Raw genomic sequence first — 22647 nt, forward strand, 5'->3', positions numbered from 1 at the left:
AGGCATCAGGAGTTCTTCCCTCAGGACGCTTTTCTCGACCCCACCCATGGGCTGGGACCTCTCCTAGGTGCTTTCACAGTGCCCTGTTCTTAAGACCTGTTAGTTCAATAAGTGTTTATCCAGCACCAACTATGTCCCTAGCCCAGGGCTTCCCAAGTGGCACTAGTGGTAAAGAACCCGCCTGCAAACGCAGGGGACATAAACGGTGCCGATTCGATCCCTGGGTCAAGAAGATCCCCTAGCAGAGGGCATGCAGCCCACTTCAGTATTCTTGCCTGGAGAATTCCATAGACAGAGGAGCCTGGAGGGCTACAGTCCATGGGGGTCGCAGAGTCTGAAGCGACTTAACACATTTGCCTAGTCTTGTTCTAGGAACTTGCTCTAAAATCTTAGCATAGTATTTGTATTACTGTTTTGTAATTGTCTACTTCAAAAGACTCCAGGAAAATCACTGATTTTAAATAGGAAATATTCACCTTTTTATTGTTTTAATCAAGAATATTAAAAACTTTCACACCACTGTATGTAATCTTTCTGCATCTTAGGAGTATATTCAATAGAAATAGCAATGAAGAGACTTCTGGACAAAGTTGGTTATTACGGTGTTATTTATGGAACAAAAATATCAGGAAACAATGAAATATAAAACATAGGAAACATAGGTTACATACATTAATGCACATCATACAGTCAAATACTACCAAATTTTAACATTGTGGAAATATTCATATTTTTATCTTGGCTAGAATTCTGCATGAATTCTGAGCCTATGTCTTATTATCATTTATAAATATTTTATTTAAAAATTATTCTTAAAAAATCTTTTCAAACTAGTGCATGGCACATTGCCAGCAAATAGATTCTCAATATGAATTTAGTGAATGAACTGATATAGCATTTGGTTGACTATTGGATAAGTTGAGGTTTGGGTTTTCCTGACAGTCTTTCTTTTTTTTTTTGTCAGGAGAGGAAACCAAGTCAATCAAGTGCTGCTCAATGTGGCATCCAAGGTCATGGGCAGAGTCCGTGTTAGAATGTAGACTCCTGGGGGGGTCACCTCCCTCTCCTTCACTCTCTTACTTGTTTCTATGTTATCTTGTCCTGGTGTGGCCAGTACAACCACATGAGTTAGCTGTGAAGAGAGAGTTTTTGATTCTGAATTCTGTTTAGAGGCCCCAGGAAACTGAGAAAACCAATAAAACTGATAAAAACTGATTTTTTAAATCAGAAAACTGATAAAACCCATGCAGATATCACCATGATCTCTGAATGTCCCAAAGGAGGACACTGAGGTCTAGAGGACTGTGGGGCCCCAAGGCTACAGTCCCTGGAGAGCTGGGGTGAGAAATTGTCAATTACCTTTCAGCCACACAGCGCCGTTGAGCCAGGGTTGTGGTTTGGTGAGGGGCCTGCCGTGCAAGGGTTTATGGGCTCACCATCTCCTTGTTGGTCTAACAAGGACTGATGTCCACCTGATGACTGGTGAGCAATCTGGCCGGGGGGACAGGAGTTTGGGGAAGTATCGTATGCCCTCCTTCCCCCAGCCCTCTCGGCTCCTGGTCCCGCTGTGCGCTGTGCCCTGACAGGGACTCCATGAATAGGTACGGGCATAAATTGGTATTTTGCCTCAGGAGTCTTAGAATAATGTGAAACAATGTAAGCAGCAGTTTGTATGACACTTCACAGTTCTCTAAGTGCTTTCACACACATAATCTCATTGCAGGTACCTGCTCTCGTTTGAAATTGTTGCAGGTGTCAGCATACAATTAAAATATCAATTAAGTCAGGGTCTGAAATAAATCAGTCTGTGCTCGAGCAGGAATTAAAAAATTAAAAAATGACACTTGTCCATCTAGGGCTAATCCCCAGCTCTGATCCACAGCACATCTCCCCCGCCAGCAAGTGTGTTCCAGCTTCATAGTGCCCATTGACCTGCACATCTATTCTTTAAAAAAATTTTTTTTAAAATATTTTAAATGGTCACAGGATGCCAACTTTATTTATTTATCTGTTTATTTATTATTATTTTATTCGGCTGCATGGCACAGCATGTGGGATCTTAGTTCCCCAACCAGGGGTTGAACATATTCCTTCTGAACTGGAAGCACAGAGTCTTAACACTGAACAGCCAGAGAAGTCCCACTATCTGTTCTTTTAATTAATCAATTAATTTTAATTGAAGGCTAATTACTTTACAATAATGTAGTAGTTTTTGCCATACATTGACATGAATCAGCCATGGGTGTACATGTGTTCCCCATCCTGAACCCCCCTCCCACCTCCTGCCCCATCCCATCCCTCAGGGTCATCCCAGTGCACCAGCCCTGAGTGCCCTGTCTCCTGCATCTGACCTGGGCCAGTGATCTCGTTCACATGATGATATACATGTTTCAATGCTGTTCTCTCAGATCATCCCACCCTCACCTTCTCCCACAGACTCCAAAAGTCTGTTCTTTACATCTGTGTCTATTTTGCTGTCTTGCATATAAGGTCATTGTTACCCTCTTTCTAAATTCCATATACATGCGTTAGTATACTGTATTGGTGTTTTCCTTTCTGACTTACTTCACTCTGTATAATAGGCTCCAGTTTCATCCACCTCATTAGAGCTGATTAAAATGCATTCTTTTCAAGAGCTGAGTAATATTCCATTGTGTATACATACCACAGCTTTCTTATCCATTCGTCTGCTGATGGACATCTAGGTTGCTTCCATGTCCTGGCTGCTATAAACAGTGCTGCGATGAACATTGGGGTACACACATTTCTTTTGATTCTGGTTTCCTTGGTGTGTATGCCCAGCAGTGGGATTGCTGGGCCATATGGCAGTTCTATTTCCAGTTTTTTAAGGAATCTCCACACTGTTCTCCATAGTGGCTGTATTAGTTTGCATTCCCACCAACAGTGTAAGAAGGTTCCCTTTTCTCCACACCCTCTCCAGCATTTATTGTTTGTAGACATTTTGATAGCAGTCATTCTGACTGGCGTGAGATGGTACCTCATTGTGGTTTTGATTTTCATTTCTCTGATAATGAGTGATGTTGAGCATCTTTTCATGTGTTTGTTAGCCATCTGTATGTCTTCTTTGGAGAAATGTCTGTTTAGTTCTTTGGCCCATTTTTTGATTGGGTCATTTATTTTTCTGGGATTGAGCTGCAGGAGCTGCTTGTATATTTTGGAGATTAATTCTTTGTCAGTTGCTTTGTTTGCTGTTGTTTTCTCCCATTTTGAAGGCTGTCTTTCCACCTTGCTTATAGTTTCCTTCGTTGTGCAAAAGCTTTTAAGTTTAATTAGGTCCCATTTGTTTATTTTTGCTTCTATTTCCATTACTCTGGGAGGTGGGTCATAGAGGATCCTGCTGTGATTTATGTCGGAGAGTGTTTTGCCTATGTTCTCCTCTAGGAGTTTTATAGTTTCTGGTCTTACATTTAGATCTTTAATCCATTTTGAATTTATTTTTGTGTATGGTGTTAGAAAGTGTTCTAGTTTCATTTTTTTTTTAAACAAGTGGTTGACCAGTTTTCTCAGCACCACTTGTTAAAGAGATTGTCTTTTCTCCATTATCTATTCTTGCCTCTGTCAAAGATAAGGTGTCCATAGGTGCGTGGGTTTATCTCTGGGCTTTCTATTTTGTTCCATTGATCTATATTTCTGTCTTTGTGCCAGTACCATACTGTTTTAATGACTGTAGCTTTGTAGTATAGTCTGAAGTCAGGCAGGTTGATTCCTCCAGTTCCATTCTTCTTTCTCAAGATTGCTTTGGCTATTCGAGATTTTTGTATTTCCATACAGATTGTGAAATTATTTGTTCTAGTTCTCTGAAAAATACTGCTGGTAACTTGATAGTGATTGCATTGAATCTATAGATTGCTTTAGGTATCTGTTCTTGATTTTTCTCTTTTTGTGCCCTCTGTCAGGAATTCTCTCCCTTGCTTTATCTATTCCCCTTAACCTTCAAAGTCTCAGTTTTATATCTCTGATTTTGTTATGGTTTTCTTAGCACTTTCTTTCGCCTGCTCCGCTCCTGCAGAATTAGTTGCTCCCCACACCAAGTGCTCCCACAGACTGTGGTTTAGCACTTCTTACATTATACTCTGGGGCTTCCCAGGTGGCACTAGTGGTAAAGAACCTGTGTGCCAATGCAGAGATGCAGGTTTGATCCCTGGGTGGAGAGGAGCTGCTGGAGGAGAGCATGGTGACCCACTTCAATATTCTTGCCTGGAGAATTCCATGAACTGAGGAGCCTGGCGGGCTACAGTCCATGGAGTCACAACGAGTCTGACATGACTGAAGCGACTTAGCACTTCTTACATTGTATTCTACTAAATAACTTCCGTTCAGTCTCCTTCATCAGACTGAGCATCTTGACAGCAGAGCTGTTTTATCCTCTCCAGCACCTGCTGCCCTATAGGTGTTGGATGCATCTATTGCATGAATGAAGACTTGAGCCTGAGGCATTTGGTGGCCAGATGGGGCGTCCCCGGTGGATTGGCATTTAGTAACCCTGCTGTCCCCCAGGTGCCTCAGCCCAATGCCAAACAGAGTGGGCTCCCTGGGGCAGAGGCTAGTGCCAAGGACCCAGTCACTCTTTCTGTGCAGCCCTATTTCCACAGGAAGCTTACTCACCAGCTAAAGAATAAACCTCAGGTTTTACAACTTGTTTGCTTTACTCTGTAAACAGCCTTCTCATTGTAACAAAATACAACGATAGAAAACCCCACAAAAATCCATTTTCTTTTGCAAACATTAAAATACCTAGGAAGGATTACAGAAGATTTGGCTAGTCTGAATGCATCTGGCAATGTGTTCTGTGTTGCTTTTTCCCAAAAAAATTGCCTCTGTAGACAGCAGATAAGGCGCACACGCGTGTGTGTGTGTGTGTGTGTGTGTGTGTGTGTGTGTGAGAGGCTACATGCACACAAACACTGAAGACAGGGCAGATGGAGGTTCAAGTCCAGCCTGACTGTTCATCTGAATGATCCACAGCATCTCTAAGATGGGGAGGACGAGGCCTGTATTGCATTCTGAAGTCATTCGTGAGGATTGTAACAAAGCCAAAGAGCCAGCACAGTTCCTGACACTCAGAAACTCTCTCCCCAGAGGCAATGGAAGCACAAAGAAAAGCACAGTTCCGGAATGTTTTCTCTCCTTGGGAACCTTGTTCACATACATTGTCCTATTTCTGTGTCATTGACAATACTTCCCACAGTCACTTATCTTTCCCCAGGCACATCTCTCCCTAACTGGGCTGGAGCCCCCTGGAGGGCAGGCCCAGCTCAAACTCTTCCTTCTATATTGCAGAGGAGATGCTCACTGCATCCACAGCCCCATTGCAAAGACCCCTGGGAGAGTGAGCATCTTCTCTGTTTTGCTTCTAGGTCTCACTTAGGATGCTGACTGCTGGCCTGGTACGATGCTGACTACTGACGCCAGAAGATGACAGCAGAAGCTGCTCCTCAACCTTTCCTCCTGGTCACAGGTGTGAGGATGGGTAGCACATTGGTTGGACTAGAACAGAGGCTTCGCAGCCCCAACCCCACCTCTGGAGGGCTGCACTTTCCCGATAGGGCTGTTTCTAGTATGAAAGGATAAGGCAGTGGATCAGAGCCTAGACCACATCAAGGTACTCAGTTGTTCTTGTTAATACCACGATTCTTCAATTTTAAGATACCATTGATTATTAGATGGACTACAGAAAACAGCTTTTCTGGGAAAATTTGAGTGTCAATTACCAATTAAATGTATATATCTCAACCTCAGACACACTGAAAAAAAAAATGCACAAATGAGCTCTAAATTGTCTCAATTTTGGCCACAGAGATGAGTTGCTGAGAGAGAAGTATGCGAGGCATGAAGCAATAACCACCAACACAATTAGATGACAACCTTGAGAATCACCCTGGTGGTTGCCGTGATGCTGGCACTGCAGACGCTCCCAGGCCTGGGATGGAGAGTGTCAGGGATGCTTGGCTGGATCCACTGGGCTCTGTGTGTGGTTCAGGCTTTCCGGAGCCCAGCCTGTTGGAGACTGGGCACATGCCTTGGTGTCTATCCCAACATCAAGTACGAACAACCTTCAGTTGGCATCTGGCAGACCAGTCCCTGCTGCTGGGCATCCTCATTATTCTTGGAGTGTCTTTGCTCTCAAAGTTAGGGAGTGTGGGACAGCCTCTGCCAGAGCTTTGCCCTTTCCTTAGTTTATAGGACTATGCTTGTGCCTTCATTTCCTTTCCCAAGTTCATGAAATCTACCAGGATTTAGTCAGGAAAACAGAATCCACACTAGGTATATCAAACAGAGAGGATTTAACACAGGATTTGGAATGTGCAGGTGTTGGAAGTCTGGGGCTGCACAAGGGTGATCGTGAAGCACCCCAGAATTTATTTTTTTAATTTAATTTTTCTAAATATTTATTTTTGTCTTTTTACTTGGCTGTGCTGGGTCTTAGTGGCAGGATCTTTAGTTGTGGCATGTGAGACCTAATTCCCTGACCAGTTTTCAAACCTGGGCCCCCTGTGTTGGGAGTACAACGTCTTAGCCACTGGACCACCAGGAAAGTCCCACCCCAGTGCTTATTACCTGCTGGCAGAAGCTACCACAGTTGGGGCTGGAGAACAAAAGGGAGGAGGAGGGGTATTACCAGGATCTGGGAGTACAGAAGAGGGGTCACAGCCCCAGGAGCTCCAACTATGGAAGAGGGGCTATTTCAGCTGGAGTTGGGATGATGGAAATAACACAGCGGCTTTAGAGACATCACCAGGGGAAGGAGAAAAGAGGGAAGGACCGAGAGAGGTGGAGGACGAACAGTGGCCTCTGCCTTTCTCTTGCCTTCTGTTTCCCCCAGCATCTTTTCACTGAGAAGGCTTCTGAGGAAGTCAGCTGGCAAAGGAGCATAGGCCTTACAGAGCAGTAAACAGAGGGTGGCCTTGGGGCTGAGAGACCATAGATAAATAATAAGTACAGTCAGGCAGCTAACAGGTATTTATTGAGTACCTTCTACAAGCCAGACACTGCTGTAGTGCTGGGGAGTCAGGAGAGAACAAAACAGAAAGTCCTCGCCCCCTAAGAACCCATATTTTAGTTGGGAGAAATAGACAGCAAACATATCAAGAAAATAACAGTATCACAGATGGTGGTAAGAGTTACAGAGAAAAATAAAACAGGGAACGGGGTAGGGAGTGGTGAGAGTGGGTGGGTGGGCAGGAAATGTTTCACTGAGAAGTGGTGTTTCACTGAAAGAGTGAGGGATTGAGCCCTGATGCTATCTGGAGGAAGAAGATTATAGGCAGACACAGAGAAGGTGCAAAGCTGCTGGGGCCAGAGCAGAGTGTATAAGTGGAGAGGGGCGGTGGGCCCCTGATATTTGCATCCAGGAGTTCAACCAACCATGGATTTAGAACCCACAGATACGGAAGGCAGACTGTACTGCCATTTGGCAGGGTAGGAGCCTGAAGCATCCTTGGATTTTGGTATCTGCAGGGGATCCTGAAACCAACCCCCCGTGGATACTGAGGGAGGGTGGTGATAGGAAATAAAGCCCCGGAAATAGCCTGACAAAGGCAGTTTGGTTCCAAAGAAAAAAGAGACCCCTTGGAACAAGCAGGACACCTAAAAACCTTTACATAAGTTTCTATTAGGCCCTGGCCCCCTCTGGACTGCAGATCTGGGTTCTTTGCACTGGTTTCCCCTCTCACCCCTTGTAGGCAGGGAAGAGAGATAAAGAGGGTGACTCTTAAGGACACACTCTGCAGGGCCTGGGAGGACGCTGTGATGGCTTTATGCTAAATGAGGTGAAAAGCCGCGCTCAGCTTCTGCCCTGCTGACACCCACTTTCTCCTCCCCCATTCCATATCGGGAGCTGAGGTCCACTTTGAGTCCTAGTTCAATTATTGGAATTCTCCTTCCTCTGATCTCGACATTCACACATTGTCTACTAGACTGTCAGAATGTCAGAAAACAGGACCCTGTCTGTGTTACGTATCACTGTTTGCATAACTGGTGCTTGGCATCCAGCAGGGGCTTAGTAACCACCTACTGGATGAATGAACAGTTACAGATCTTCACAGATCTCATTTGTCACCAGCACTGTGATGGGTCAACTCAGATGACTCAAAGCCAGTGTCATCCGACAGTGACAAGGGCAACTGTCATCAGTACAATTGTTAGTTGGAGCAGGCTAAATAATAGGGCAGTTGTTTGATTAAATTTTAAAACCGGTTCCATGAAACTTGTGTGGTTATAGTCTCAGTATCCATGAAAACTTTGGGGCCAAGGAGTTGCATACTACTCAAGTATATCCACCCCACTGCTTTCCTGTAATGATGGAGGTCTTTTTTCCCCTCCCTTTTATTAGTGATGAAGGTTTTGTTGGAGATAATTGTATTTTTAGCAGCACAGTTAATGAACTAGCTAAGCATCAATAGACGGAATCATAAAACCATTAAACACCAAGAGCAATAATGGGAAACTGTGTCTGGTGGTAATGAAATTAAGTGTCTTTATGAGGTCACTTTATTCCTTTTCTCCTCGGCTCTCTTGCCCTCCTGAGTACATGGTGAGTGCCGCTCCTAATTGCTGTTTCACTAAAATGCACAATGCCATCCATTTTGTGTTTTAATTCAATGTATTTCTAGGGCCTTCAGGATCATTAAACCCTTCACCAAGAGAGCGCAATGGAAGTGGTGATTATGAAAGCTTCTGGAAATGGCTCAGGAGTGTAGGAGAATGAAGAGCACAGACAAGGTTGAGAAGGAAGGAAAAAGGACCTGCTGGATTTAGTACTGGATCCAAACTAATGAGAACTAGTGCTCAAGGTTGAGCCCGCAGGAGTTCCTGGTACAACCTCTGAAGTTAGGATGGGGCCACTCCTAGAGGGATGGAAAATCCACAGTTATCAGTTCAGTTCAGTCGCTCAGTCGTGTCCGACTCTTAGTGACCCCATGAATCGCAGCACACCAAGCCTTCCTGTCCATCACCAACTCCCAGAGTTCACTCAACCTCACGTCCATCAAGTCGAGGATCCCATCCAGCCATCTCATCCTCTGTCATCCCCTTCTCCTCCTGCCCCCAATCCCTCCCAGCATCAGACTCTTTTCCAATGAGTCAACTCTTCGCATGAGGTGGCCAAAATACTGTTTCAGCTTTAGCATCAGTCCTTCCAAAGAACACCCAGGGCTGATCTCCTTTAGAATGGACTGGTTGGATCTCCTTGCAGTCCAAGGGACTCTCAAGAGTCTTCTCCAACACCACAGTTCAAAAGCATCAATTTTTCAGTGCTCAGCTTTCTTCACAGTCCAACTCTCACATCCCTACATGACCACTGGAAAAACCATAGCCTTGACTAGACGGACCTTTGTTGGTAACGTCTCTGCTTTTGAATATGCTATCTAGGTTGGTCATAACACTCCTTCCAAGGAGTAAGTGTCTTTTAATTTCATGGCTGCAGTCACCATCTGCAGTGATTTTGGAGCCCCCCAAAATAAAGTCTAAAATTGTTTCCACCGTTTCCCCATCTATTTCCCATGAAGTGATGGGACCAGATGCCATGATCTTTGTTTTCTGAATGTTGAGCTTTAAGCCAACTTTTTCACTCTCCTCTTTCACTTTCATCAAGAGGCTTTTGAGTTCCTCTTCACTTTCTGCCGTAAGGGTGGTGTCATCTGCATATCTGAGGTTATTGATATTTCTCCCAGCAATCTTGATTCCAGCTTGTGCTTCTTCCAGCCCTGCGTTTCTCATGATGTACTCTGCATAGAAGTTAAATAAGCAGGGTGACAATATATGTACTTCTTTTCCTATTTGGAGCCAGTCTGTTGTTCCATGTCCAGTTTGAACTGTTGCTTCCCGACCTGCATATAGGTTTCACAAGAGCCAGGTCAGGTGGTCTGGTATTCCCATCTCTTTCAGAATTTTCCACAGTTTATTGTGATCCACACAGGCAAAGGCTTTGGCATAGTCAATAAAGCAGAAATAGATGTTTTTCTGGAACTCTCTTGCTTTTTCCATGATCCAGCAGATGTTGGCAATTCGATCTCTGGTTCCTCTGCCTTTTCTAAGACCAGCTTGAACATCTGGAAGTTCACAGTTCACATATTGCTGAAGCCTGGCTTGGAGAATTTTGAGCATTACTTTACTAGCATGTGAGATCAGTGCAATTGTGCAGTAGTTTGAGCATTCTTTGGCATTGCCTTTCTTTGGGATTGGAATGAAAACTGACCTTTTCCAGTCCTGTGGCCACTGCTGAGTTTTCCAAACTTGCTGGCATATTGAGTGCAGCACTTTCACAGCATCATCTTTCAGGATTTGAAATCGCTCCACTTGGATTCTATCACCTCCACTAGCTTTGTTCATAGTGATGCTTTCAAAGGCCCACTTGACTTCACATTCCAGGATGTCTGGCTCTAGATGAGTGATCACACCATCGTGATTATCTTGGTCATGAAGATCTTTTTTGTAGAGTTCTTCTGTGTATTTTTGCCACCTCTTCTTAATATCTTCTGCTTCTGTTAGGTCCATACCATTTCTGTCCTTTATCGAGCCCATCTTTGCATGAAATGTTCCCTTGGTATCTCTAATTTTCTTGAAGAGATCTCTAGTCTTTCCCATTCTGTTGTTTTCCTCTACTTCTTTGCATTGATCGCTGAAGAAGGCTTTCTTATCTCTTCTTGCTATTCTTTGGAACACTGCATTCAGATGCTTATATCTTTCCTTTTCTCCTTTGCTCTTCACTTCTCTTCTTTTCACAGCTATTTGTAAGGCCTCCTCAGACAGCCATTTTGCTTTTTTTGCATTTCTTTTCCATGGGGATGGTCCTGATCCCTGTCTCCTGTACAATGTCACGAACCTCCATCCATAGTTCATCAGGCACTCTATCTCAGATCTAGTACCTTAAATCTATTTCTCACTTCCACTGTATAATCATAAGGGATTTGATTTAGGTCATTACTGAATGGTCTAGTAGTTTTCCCTACTTTCTTCAATTTAAGTCTGAATTTGGCAATAAGGAGTTCATGATCTGAGCCACAGTCAGCTCCCGGTCTTATTTTTGTTGACTGTGTAGAGCTTCTCCATCTTTGGCTGCAAAGAATATAATCAGTCTGATTTTGGGGTTGATCATCTGGTGATGTCCATGTGTAGAGTCTTCTCTTGTGTTGTTGGAAGAGGGTGTTTGCTATGACCAGTGTGCTTTCTTGGCAAAACTATATTAACCTTTGCTCTGCTTCATTCTGTATTCCAAGGCCAAATTTGCCTGTTGCTCCAGGTGTTTCTTGACTTCCTACTTTTGCATTCCAGTCCCCTATAATGAAAAGGACATCTTTTTTGGGTGTTAGTTCTAAAAGGTCTTGTAGGTCTTCATAGAACCATTCAACTTCAGCTTCTTCAGCATTACTGGTTGGGGGATGGACTTGGATTACTGTGATACTGAATGGTTTGCCTTGGAAATGAAGAGATCATTCTGTTGTTTTTGAGACTGCATCCAAGTACTGCATTTTGGACTCTTTTGTTGACCATGATGGCTACTCCATTTCTTCTGAAGGATTCCTGCTCACAGTAGTAGATATAATGGTCATCTGAGTTAAATTCACCCGTTCAAGTCCATTTTAGTTCGCTGATTCCCAGAATGTCAACGTTCACTCTTGCCATCTCCTGTTTGACCACATCCAATTTGCCTTGATTCATGGACCTGACATTCCAGGTTCCTATGCAATATTGCTCTTTACAGCATCGGACCTTGCTTCTATCACCAGTCACATCCACAGCTGGGTATGATTTTTGCTTTGGCTCCATCCCTTCATTCTTTCTGGAGTTATTTCTCCACTGATCTCCAGTAGCATATTGGGCACCTACTGACCTGGGGAGTTCCTCTTTCAGTATCCTATCATTTTGCCTTTTCATACTGTTCATGGGGTTCTCAAGGCAAGTATACTGAAGTGGTTTGCCATTCCCTTCTCCAGTGGACCACATTCTGTCAGACCTCTCCACCATGACCCACCCGTCTTGGGTGGCCCCACACAGCATGTCTTAGTTTCACTGAGTTAGACAAGGCTGTGGTCCTAGTGTGATTAGATTGAATAGTTTTCTGTGAGTATGGTTTCAGTGTGTCTGCCCTCTGATGCCCTCTTGCAACATCTACCATCTTACTTGGGTTTCTCTTACCTTGGGCATGGGGTATCCCATCACGGCTGCTCCAGCAAAGTGTAGCCACTACTCCTTACCTTGGACGAGGGGTGTTTCCTCACAGCCGCCCCTCCTGACCTTGAACGTGGAGTAGCTCCTCTCGGCCCTCCTGCCCCCGCGCAGTCACCGCTCCTTGGACGTCCACAGTTATACTTGTACCTGAACCGTACCTTTTAGTTTGGGAACACATTCATATACATAATTTCCATTGAGAATTGTGACAAGGCCACATGATGAAATTTTATTCTCGGTTTTCTGATGAGAAAACTGAGGCTCAGGGAAATTAAGTGATGTTGACTCCCACTATTCATCAGAAGCCAAAGTTGTATTCTTCCTTTCACTCCAAGACGTTTCATGGGCTATGAGCAAAACGACCTGCCAATGATTTAAAACTTGCCGTACAAAGGTTAATAATCCAAGAAATATTTGTTGAGTATCTACTACTTATTGAGTATCTGCTATGTTCTTGGGCTCCAAAATCACTGCAGATGGTGACTGCAGCAGTGAAGTTAAAAGATGCTTTACTCCTTGGAAGGAAAACTGTGACAAACCTAGACAGCATATTAAGAAGCAGAGATACTATTTTGCTGATTAAGGTTTGTATAATCAAAGCTATGGTTTTTACAGTAGTCATGTATGGATGTGAGAGTTGGACTATAAAGAAAGTTGAGCACTGAAGAAATGACGTCTTTGAACTGTGGAGTTAGACAGCTAACATGGAGCCAACAACATGCAGTGAATTAGGGTGATAAAAGGGAGAACGCATTGGTGATTGGAGCCCCTAGTCTAATCTATGAGATAGGAAATCTTCCTGGAGTGAGTGAGGTTTAAGCTGAGGCCTGAAATGTGGAAGTTAAATAGATGCAGGAGGGAGAAGAATATACAAAGGTGGGCTGAAGTGTCTGAGGCAGCGGTGGTTTAGCAATTTTTGTCTATTTTGTCTTGAGAGTCCCTTGGACTGCAAGGAGATCCAACCAGTCCATTCTAAAGGAAATCAGTCCTGAATATTCATTGGAAGGACTGATGCTGAAGCTGAAACTCCAATACTTTGGCCACCTGATGTGAAGACCTGACTCATTTGAAAAGTCCTGATACTGGGAAAGATTGAAGGCAGGAGGAGAAGGAGATGACAGAGGATGAGATGGTAGGATGGCATCACTGACTCTATGGACATGAGTTTGAGTAAACTCTGGGATTTGGTAATGGACAGGGAGGCCTGGCGCGTTGTGATCTATGGGGTCACAAAGAATCGGACACGACTGAGCGACTGAACTGAACTGAACTGAACTGTGGTGTTGAAGAAGACTCTTGAGAATCCCTTGGACTGCAAGGAGATGAAACCATTCAGTCCTAAAGGAAATCAACCCTGAATATTCATTGGAAGGACTGATGCCAAAGCTGAAGCTCTAGTATTTGGCCACCTGATGCAAAGAGTTGATTCATTAGAAAAGACCCTGATGCTGGGAAAGATTGAGGGCAGGAGGAGAAGGGGGTGATAGAGGATGAGATGGTTGGACAGCATCATCTACTCAATGGACATGAGCTTGAGCAAACTCTGGGAGACAGTGAAGGACAGGGAAGCCTGGCGTGCTGCAGTCCATGGGGTCTCAAGGAGTTGGACTTGACTTAGTGACTGAACAACAACAATATGCTGGAAACACGATGATGTTCAGAATAGACACCTTCCCCATTTTCATAGAACCTGGATGTAGCTGGGAGAACAAGCACAGCCAACAGCATGCAGTGAATTAGGGTGATAAAAGAGAGAACGCACTGGTGATTGGAGCCCCTAGTCTAATCTATGAGATAGGAAATCTTCCTGGAGTGAGTGAGGTGTAAGCTGAGGCCTGAAATGTGGAAGTTAAATAGATGAAGGAGGGAGAAGGATATACAAAGGTGGGCTGAAGTGTCCGAGGCAGCGGTGGTTCAGCAATTTCTGTCTATTTAGGAGGTAGCATCAGTTGGTAAGTCTAAGGAATGATTGCGTGTGGGGGCTGGAGGGGTAAGTGGAATTAGGAGTGCCTTTCCTGTCTTGGCCGCCTGGTGGGGCGATGACAGTTCTGTTTACTGAGACTGTGGGAGGAGCCCAAGGGTAGAGGTGGGCTGGGATAAGATGGTAATTACCGGGTATGTCCCATTTTTATAAAAATGAGCCCTAAAAGGCTGCAGCTGGCTAGGTCCATTGGTATCCCAGGGCTGAGAAGTGAGATAAAGCCCTGATACAGACATGCTGTTAATTTCTCCATGGAGGTCACCCTAAAGCCGTGGTACCCTTTGTTTCCACCCTGCTGAATCGAAAGGCAGAATGAAGCCTCAGAATGACCACCACCAGCCAGAAGGATTAGGCTAAACATGATGAAATTTAAGAGGGACAAATGTAAATGACACACCTCAGGTTTACAAAATCAGTTTCATGTCAAGGATGAAAACCCTGATCTGACAGCAGCTCATATCCACAGAACCTAAGGGAGTCAGCTGGCTGTGAATCCCACATAAACCAACAGCATCATTCGGCTGCCCCCTTCTCCCACCTCTAAAGCCTCCTTAACGTTAGCATCGTTGGGGAGCCCGGAAAGGTGTTTATCCGAGAGGAACAGAGAGACCTGTGAGGGAGATGCCGCAGCCAAGAGGGAGGGACGTCAGTTCAGAGACATGTCTGTTGCTGCCCAGGATTCTAGGCGCCGCGTGGAGCGTGGTCGATGCGCATCTCCAATAAAACACCCGGAAAAATCAGGGACAAGGGCATAGTTCTCAACGGACCAGGGGCCTCAGAGAGAGGGATTTGTTTGGGTTGGGAGTATAAGAGAGTGTGGACCAAGGAATGTTAAAGGGAGGAGGAGCCTGCCACGTCTGCTCACTGCATTGTTTTCCTGCTGTGTTTGAGTGTTAATTAGGTGCCTGGCTGCTCTTACGTGCTCTGCCGTGGGCAATACTGTAAAACATCATCTACGGAAAAACCAGTAGTTTAGACTGTCCTAGTTCAGCCAGCAGGGGCTATTCAGAGGACAGTGAGGTCTGGGAGGGACAGAGAGATCAAAGAGGTCATGGGGTAACTGGAGGCCAGGGAAGATGTCGCTGGCAAGGCATGAGTTGGGGAAAATGAGAAACTCAGCTGACTGCAGTCTTGGGAAATAAGGCAGGAGAGGTAAGCAAAAGGCCAGAGCTTGACCTGTTCGGTGGGCCAGACAAGGCATGGAGATGTGATGGAGGTCGTGTGGGATGCAGAGTTGACAGAAGGGTCTCCTGCCTGGTGAAGCTGAATTGAAGGATGACTCTGAATTTGTGAGTTTCCCCCTGATCCATTTCTCCCGTCATAGCGCCTGCCCCACATGGCTGATTACCCCTGTGGTGTGCTGAGGGTCTGTAACAGACAGGAGTGTCCAGACAGCAGGAGGTAGGAAACCCTAAGGCAGATCTCTAGAGGAGAAAGCCTGGTGCCTTCTGATGGGAAATCAAACTAAATCAGAGCAAGTGTGACAGCAATTTCTAAATTGTGGTGGAAGAGATTTCCCTTCCTTGTTTTCTTCCTTCCTCCCTCTCTCATTTCCCCCCTCCTTCCAACATATATTGAGCAGTACTCCCAGCTCTCTGTGAAGGGGTGGGGACCCAAGATGAGCAGAACACAGGTCCTGCTCCTTGTAGTTCATAGTGGAGAGGGGAAGTGGGACACATGAATAAGTACTATTATTTCTTTGATTTTAAAATGCACTCTCAACATAATAACAGCTTTTCAGAAGCAAAACAAAATAAAAAACAAAAAATACAACGGCACTAAATGTACACATTGTTGCAAAATGTCCCACTTTTAGAAACATTCAAATGTGAAAAAATATAGTGTGTTTCAGAATTGAAACATATGAGCAGCATAATCATTATTATCACAATAGGAGTGGGTGCCGTGACCCATCAGAACATAACAATGTGGGGAAGAATGTGTCTTAGAAGCAGGAGTTACAGCAGTGTGATCATTGTCACAACAGGGGTGGGAACAAGATGCCACTGGAACCCACTGGAGGAAGTTCTTTAAGCCTTCTGGGGACAGCAGATTAGGCTTCCAGTGGGGGCTGGTGTTGTAAGGCCACCTTGCAGGGAAACAGTGGTGGAGGAAGTGGGTAAAAGGCCAGGGGAGGGGGCTGCAGGCAGAGTGAGTGGTTTTTGCAGAGAGCGCGGTGCATCCTGGGAGCAGCTGCATCTTATCACGGAGATTGTCATTATCAGTGAGGAACAGAGGGGCCTTCAGTCTGGAGGAGTCTGACATGTGTCATCACAAAGACAACAGGGAAGGAGATGTGAGCAGTGTGTCACAGAGCCAGGCTTCTCTGCTAAACGTAACCTGTCTCTTGAAAGGTTTTTCTGTTTCTGTTTATATAAGGCAGAAGCTGATTGCCTCGTGCAGAAGTGCTGTGTTCTCCAGTAGAAAGAAAATACAACAGATTTCGGTCAGTAGGCTTGGAATTTTTCCTTAAGTCTGCTTGGCTGTTTCCTTAAATCTTTTCTCCAGAGCAAGGATGCCCTATAAAAGTGACTGACTGTGTTGCCTCCATGGGCACATGGGCCTCGTGTAGGCTCTTCTCTGTCTGTCTGTCTGTCTGTCTCCTACTCTCTCTTCTTCCCAGTTGTCAAGAAGCTGCTCAGGCAGGCAGCCGGGAACTGAGATTTTGTTCAAGTGTATGTGTGTGCATGTGAGGCTGTTTCTGAATTGCATCCACACAGATTGTCCTTTGGGTATCAGCAGGATGAGGGTGCCATTAGCAAGAAATTAATCTCTGTTGGTCCCAGTTTTCAAAGAAAGCCCAATAAATAGCCTGGATGTTCTTCCCGGGAAAGCCTGGTAAAAAAGACAGATGAAAAGTAAAGTGAAGTGTTAGTCTCTCAGCCATGTCTGACTCTTTGCAACCCCATGGACTGTAGCTGACCAAGTTCCTCTGTCCATGGGATTCTCTAGGCAAGAATACTGGAGTGGGTAGCTATTCCCTTCTCCAGGGAATCTTCCTGACCCAGGGATTGAACTAGGGTCTCCTGCATTGCAGGCCGATTCTTTATTGTCTGAGCCACCAGGGAAGCCCTCCCCTCACCCCCTCTGCAAAAAAAGACAGACGGTTCTGTATTAATTAGGACATTCTCCCGGGCTGTGTCTTTTCATGCTCTTGGGGGAATGGATATTCTCTTCAGGCAGAGAAGCACTCATCTGGTCCTTTCCACGTTCACTCCATAGCCCAATCCCCCTTGGACCTGAACGAAAGAAGCCCTTGTCTGCTTCTTCTTCATACTTTTTCTCAGCCCTGAGAGAGCCTTGAGCTGTCTGAGCAGAGAGCCCGGGTTCACTGCAAATGGTGCCTGGGGAAATCATCAGCTTGGCTCCCGAAGGTTCTGCCACTGGACCCTCCTTGAAAAATGTTTCCTTTATCTGTTAAATCAGATTGTTTATACGTAATTTCTGAGGCTCCGTTTCAGTTCTGTGACAGCAAGTCAAACAAAAATAAAGGTCCTTGTTACTGAATGTTTATACTGTGCTAATACATGAAAAGCTAAAAGCCTTACATATATTATCTCACTGAATCCTCATGGCAACTCCATGTAGTTTAGACTCTTGGTATCCCATTTTACACATGGGGAATGGAAGCTTAGAGATGTCATGTACGCAGCTCAGGGAAGCGCACCAGTCAGCAGCAGAACTGTAATGAAGGCGGGTCTCTGATTCTCTAGCCGATACTCTTGATGAGTTGTCTCAGCCCATTTTTACTGCTGCACAAAATCCCACAGACAGGATGACTTAAACCACCAACATTTGTTTCTCAGTTTGGAGGCTGAGAAATCAAAGATCAAGTTGCCAGAAGGATTGTTGTCTGGTGAGGTCTGTCTCCCTGCTTTACAGATGGCTGCCTTCTTGCTATGTCTTTGTACAGCAGAGAGGGAGGGAGCGAGGGAGAGAGGGGAAAAAGAGAAAGAGAGTGAGTTCTAGTCTCTTCCCCTGCTTATTAGGGCACTAATCTCATCATAAGGACCCTACTCTCATAAAAAAGAAAGAAGTGTTAGTCACTCAGTCATGTCCGACTCTTTGTGATTCCATGGACTGTAGCCCATCAGGCTCCTCTGTCCTCGGAATTCTCCAGGCAAGAATACCGGAGTGCGTTGCCATTCCCTTACTCCAGGGGATCTTCCCCACCCAGGGATCGAATCCAGGTCTCTGGCTTGGCAAGCAGAATTTTTTTTAACATCTGAGCCACCAGGGAAGCCCCACTCTCATGAACTCATTTATACCCAATCACCACTCAAAGGCCCCGCCTGCTAATAACATCACATTTGGGGGCTTAGGGCTTACACACAAAGCTGCTGTGCTGTGATCAGGACTCTGGAGGTTGATGAACAGGAGCGGAAGTGTGGGAGAGCCCGTGTGACTGAAGCTGAGAAGGCAGAGGTGAGGGAGCCAGGCGGGAGGTATGGAGTGTTCTATTGGACTTTGTAGGTAATTTAAATAGTTTGCACCACATTCTAAGTGCAACAGAAAACCACTGTAAGGTTTTAAACGGGAAAGTAATGTGAACTGAGGAGCAGGAAAACAAGATCACTCGCTGCTGTAGGGAAGAGGCCCCAGTAGGAACAGGAAACCCAGCTGATGGGCTGTGCCCACCAGTCCTTGATTTTTTTTTAAATTTCTGTACCACTTGCAATAATTTATTATTATTCCATTTCTTTAATCAAATAGCTGACCAATTGGAAATTATTAGCAAAGCATGGTGAAATTTTATTCACATCACTATATTATGTGCAGAGTATGCTTTTTTATATGATACCTATAAATTAAATATGTAAACATTGTCTTTCATAAGTATATTTTTGTTCCCTAATGGTGCTCACCAATCTTGTAGATTGTACGAGAGATAGCAGTGGCTGGGCTAGAGTTGGCAGTGGACATGGAAATAATAGGAAATTTTAGGGGGGCTTTTTAGGAGGTAAAATCAGCAAGACATGAGGAGGGGATGGCTAGAGTTAGGGCTGCAGGTAAGATAATGTGCAGAGATAGGGATGGGCAAGCTCATTTTGGATCCTGGTGAGGCAACTTGTTTTTAAGAGGTAATGCTCATTCCTAAAGCTTCCCAAAGTGTCTAGCTGGGTCAGTTAGGATGACTTCACCTGCAAGTTAGAGAAATCCCCCAACTCAAAGGTCATCAATTAGGAACCATGTCACATAGCAGAAAGTCCAGCGGTGGTGTGTCTCCCAGATGGTGGGATCAGGCCTGCGATACCAGCAAGGGGCCAATTTCTCTTCTTTTCCCTCTGCTGAGGAAGGCTCCCAAGCTGCCTTGCCCTGTGGAGGCAGATGACCTTGGCATTTCTAGACAGCAGATACCCAGTCACAACCACATCCTTGTCAGGCCTAACTGGCCAGGCTGAGTCGTGTTTCCATCCAGTAAAGCAATCTTTGCTTAGACAATGGGTTTTCTCTGACCCCTTAGATAGTTCAGGGTTTTGCTCAGAGCTGAGAAGGGAGGTGAAAAAGTGGACTAATCTGGGGTTCTGTTCAGGGGAAGAGATATTCGGGCTCATTGGGTTTGTCGTGAGGTCCTGGACAAATGAGACCCAGCTTTTGCATTTCTTAGACCAACAAATACATCATTAAGGGAGTGGATGTGGGAACTGGCTTCCCCGGTGGCACAGTGGTAAAGAATCCACCTGCCAGTGGAGGAGCCACAGGAAATTCTTGTGTTGAGAAGGTCCCATGGAGGAGGAAATGGCAACCCACTCCAGTATTCTGGCTTGGAAAATTCCATGGACAGAGGAACCTGGTGGGCCACAGACCCTGGGGTCATAAAAAGTCGGATATTATTGAGCACATGTGGGAACTGGGAATAGGATTGCCAACTTTTAATTTTTACCTTGTAAAGACATTTAAACAGTTACTACCTGCTGTCTCTATCATTTCATCAAAAGAACATTCTAAAATCAAAGAAAAAATTTTTACATTTAATAAACTTAACATTATCAAAATTTGCTCTTTTTTCAAATTTATCTGAAACCTGGAAACCACTCTCTTGGACCACTATGGTCCATAGAAAACAGAAGTTCTTAACTGGATTGACGGGCCCACAGAGTCTGTGGAATTGAAGTCAGAGGGCCTTCTTGGGTAGACAGAAATTACAGCTTCATTTTCACCATCCTTTATCTGAAATGTAGCATTTCTTTCAATGACGAGTGTGGCAACAGATTGGCAGTATTAGCATGACCTGTGATTTTTGTCATTAATAGAAATCACAAATATTTTCATATTGTATCACAATTGTGGTAGACATCTGGAAATGTCATTTACGCCGATCACTATATTGAAATTATAGGAGCTATTAGTCACCGTTGGAAGCAGGGGATCCTTCTTGACAAATCTCCTCCAGTGTGGCCACTGTTGTCTGGCAACTCTGTGTATGGGGCTGGCGGCCTCTGGGCAGTGAATTCACATTCTCATGGGGGTGACCCAAGGCAGTCCAATAGTCCTTAACCATATTGTTTGTGGATCAGTGCACAGGAGTTGAATTGTTTTCATAGTTTGCTGAAGTTTTTGCAAATCTGAATCCCTTTAATGTGATTTTTTTCTCTTGTTTGGGAATGCAACTTTTGGTGACATAGACGAGTTCAAACATGTCTGGTGGCCGCACCGACTGTCAAAGTGTGATACTTAAAGCAGCTTCTTGTGACTGCTAACAGATTGCAAGTGACGTGGGTCATGACAGTGTAGTAAGCTCTCCGGGTAGCATAGTCCTGTCTTTGATTTTTCTTTTTTGTTCTCCATCTGCACATTCTCTCTGTGTTGTGAAGTAAAGTCTTACCTGCACAGTATATATTCGCCTGTTGTCCTTGCATCATTATTTTGTGAAAGTGTCACACATTAAAAATACATTTGTGGCAAGCATTGACAATATGAGAAATGAGAACCATTATTTCACATGAAGCAATAGCTAAATTTCAGGGAGAACAGGATTTCTGAGCAGCTGGTGTCACCCCTAGTCCACACAAAGGTGAAAAGATGTTACTAGTGCAAACATTGACTAATCATAAATTCTGCCTTCCTTCCTTGTCATAAAATGTAATGAATATTTTATACTTTACTTAATTAACATACAAATAATTCACTTCTAGGTAGATTTATCAAACAAATCACTTAGGAACCACGAAGAAACCATTATATTTCAAAAAATGTCACTGGAACAAAAATATTTTAACTTTATTATTTTTTTATGGACTCAATTTATCTTGAGCTGGCAAAGAAATGAAGGTCTATGAAAACTATATACCTGGTTTCATTTACATTAATTAAGCAAAAGGACACAAGATCACAATGATTTCTTTACTTTTGTGGAGAAATTATTATTATTATTATTAATATAAATTTATTTTAATTGGAGGTTAATTACTTTACAATATTGGTTTTGCCATACATCAACATGAGAAATTATTGCAAAAGGGATTTTGAAGTCAGGAAGACTGAAAGAATACATCATGTCTGCCCATCTTAAAAATGCATCTAAAGAAAATGAAGGGTTTTTGTGTGTGTGTGTGTGAATGAAGAACCTCAATTTCAAAAAGGTAGGATACTTCAAGGACTTCCCTGGGGGCTCTGACAGGAAAGAATCTACCTTCAATGTGGGAGACCTGGGTTTGATCCCTGGGTTGGGAAGATCCCCTGGAGGAAGGCATGGCAACCCGCTCTAGTATTCTTGCCTGGGACACGCCATGGACAGAGGAACCTGATGGGCTACAGTCCATGAGGTTGTAAAGAGCCAGATATGATGGAGCAACTAAGCACAGTACAGGATACTTCAAAACGCGGATTTGCCATGTCATGAAAACCTTTTCCAGAAGAGTTCTTGAAGTTTCTTACCAAGTGCTAAACAAAAGCCTCACATGACTGGGGAAACCTGAAACCACAAAAGCTGGGAATGCAGAATGGACTGGAAGTGGCTCTTCAGGTCAAGGGAGGTGTTTCCATGGGAACTGGTGGAGTATTTTGAAGTGGGTTATGGAGGAATTGGCAGCTTTGTCATCCTCCTCAGTGAATCACTGGAGGCAACCACTAGCATCTTATAATATAGCTACCTCCTTCTTTTGTTCATGGTGACCTACATCGCAAAATAATTCTTGTTCTGTGGGTGACTTGGAAATTGCAAAGACCACTGACATTTTGGAGATGGTGTAGCTTCTTTTTTTTTCTTGTTTGTTTTCAAACAAACTCGACTGGACAGAAAATCTAGTGATCTTTGCACGAGACCTCCTGTGATGATTGTTTGTTTTCAAACAAACTCGACTGGACAGAAAATCTAGTGATCTTTGCACGGGACCTCCTGTGGTGATTAGTTGTGCGTCTACTTTAGTGGAAAAGGGAGCACCTTCTGTTGTTATCACTTGGAGCATTTAATAGACATATTCTGGTTTTTCCTAAATCCTGAGGGAAGTTTTGTTGACCGCCATAAAAAGCCATCA

This window comes from Budorcas taxicolor, chromosome 15 (genome assembly GCF_023091745.1).
Source record: "Budorcas taxicolor isolate Tak-1 chromosome 15, Takin1.1, whole genome shotgun sequence".
NCBI lineage: Eukaryota > Metazoa > Chordata > Mammalia > Artiodactyla > Bovidae > Budorcas > Budorcas taxicolor.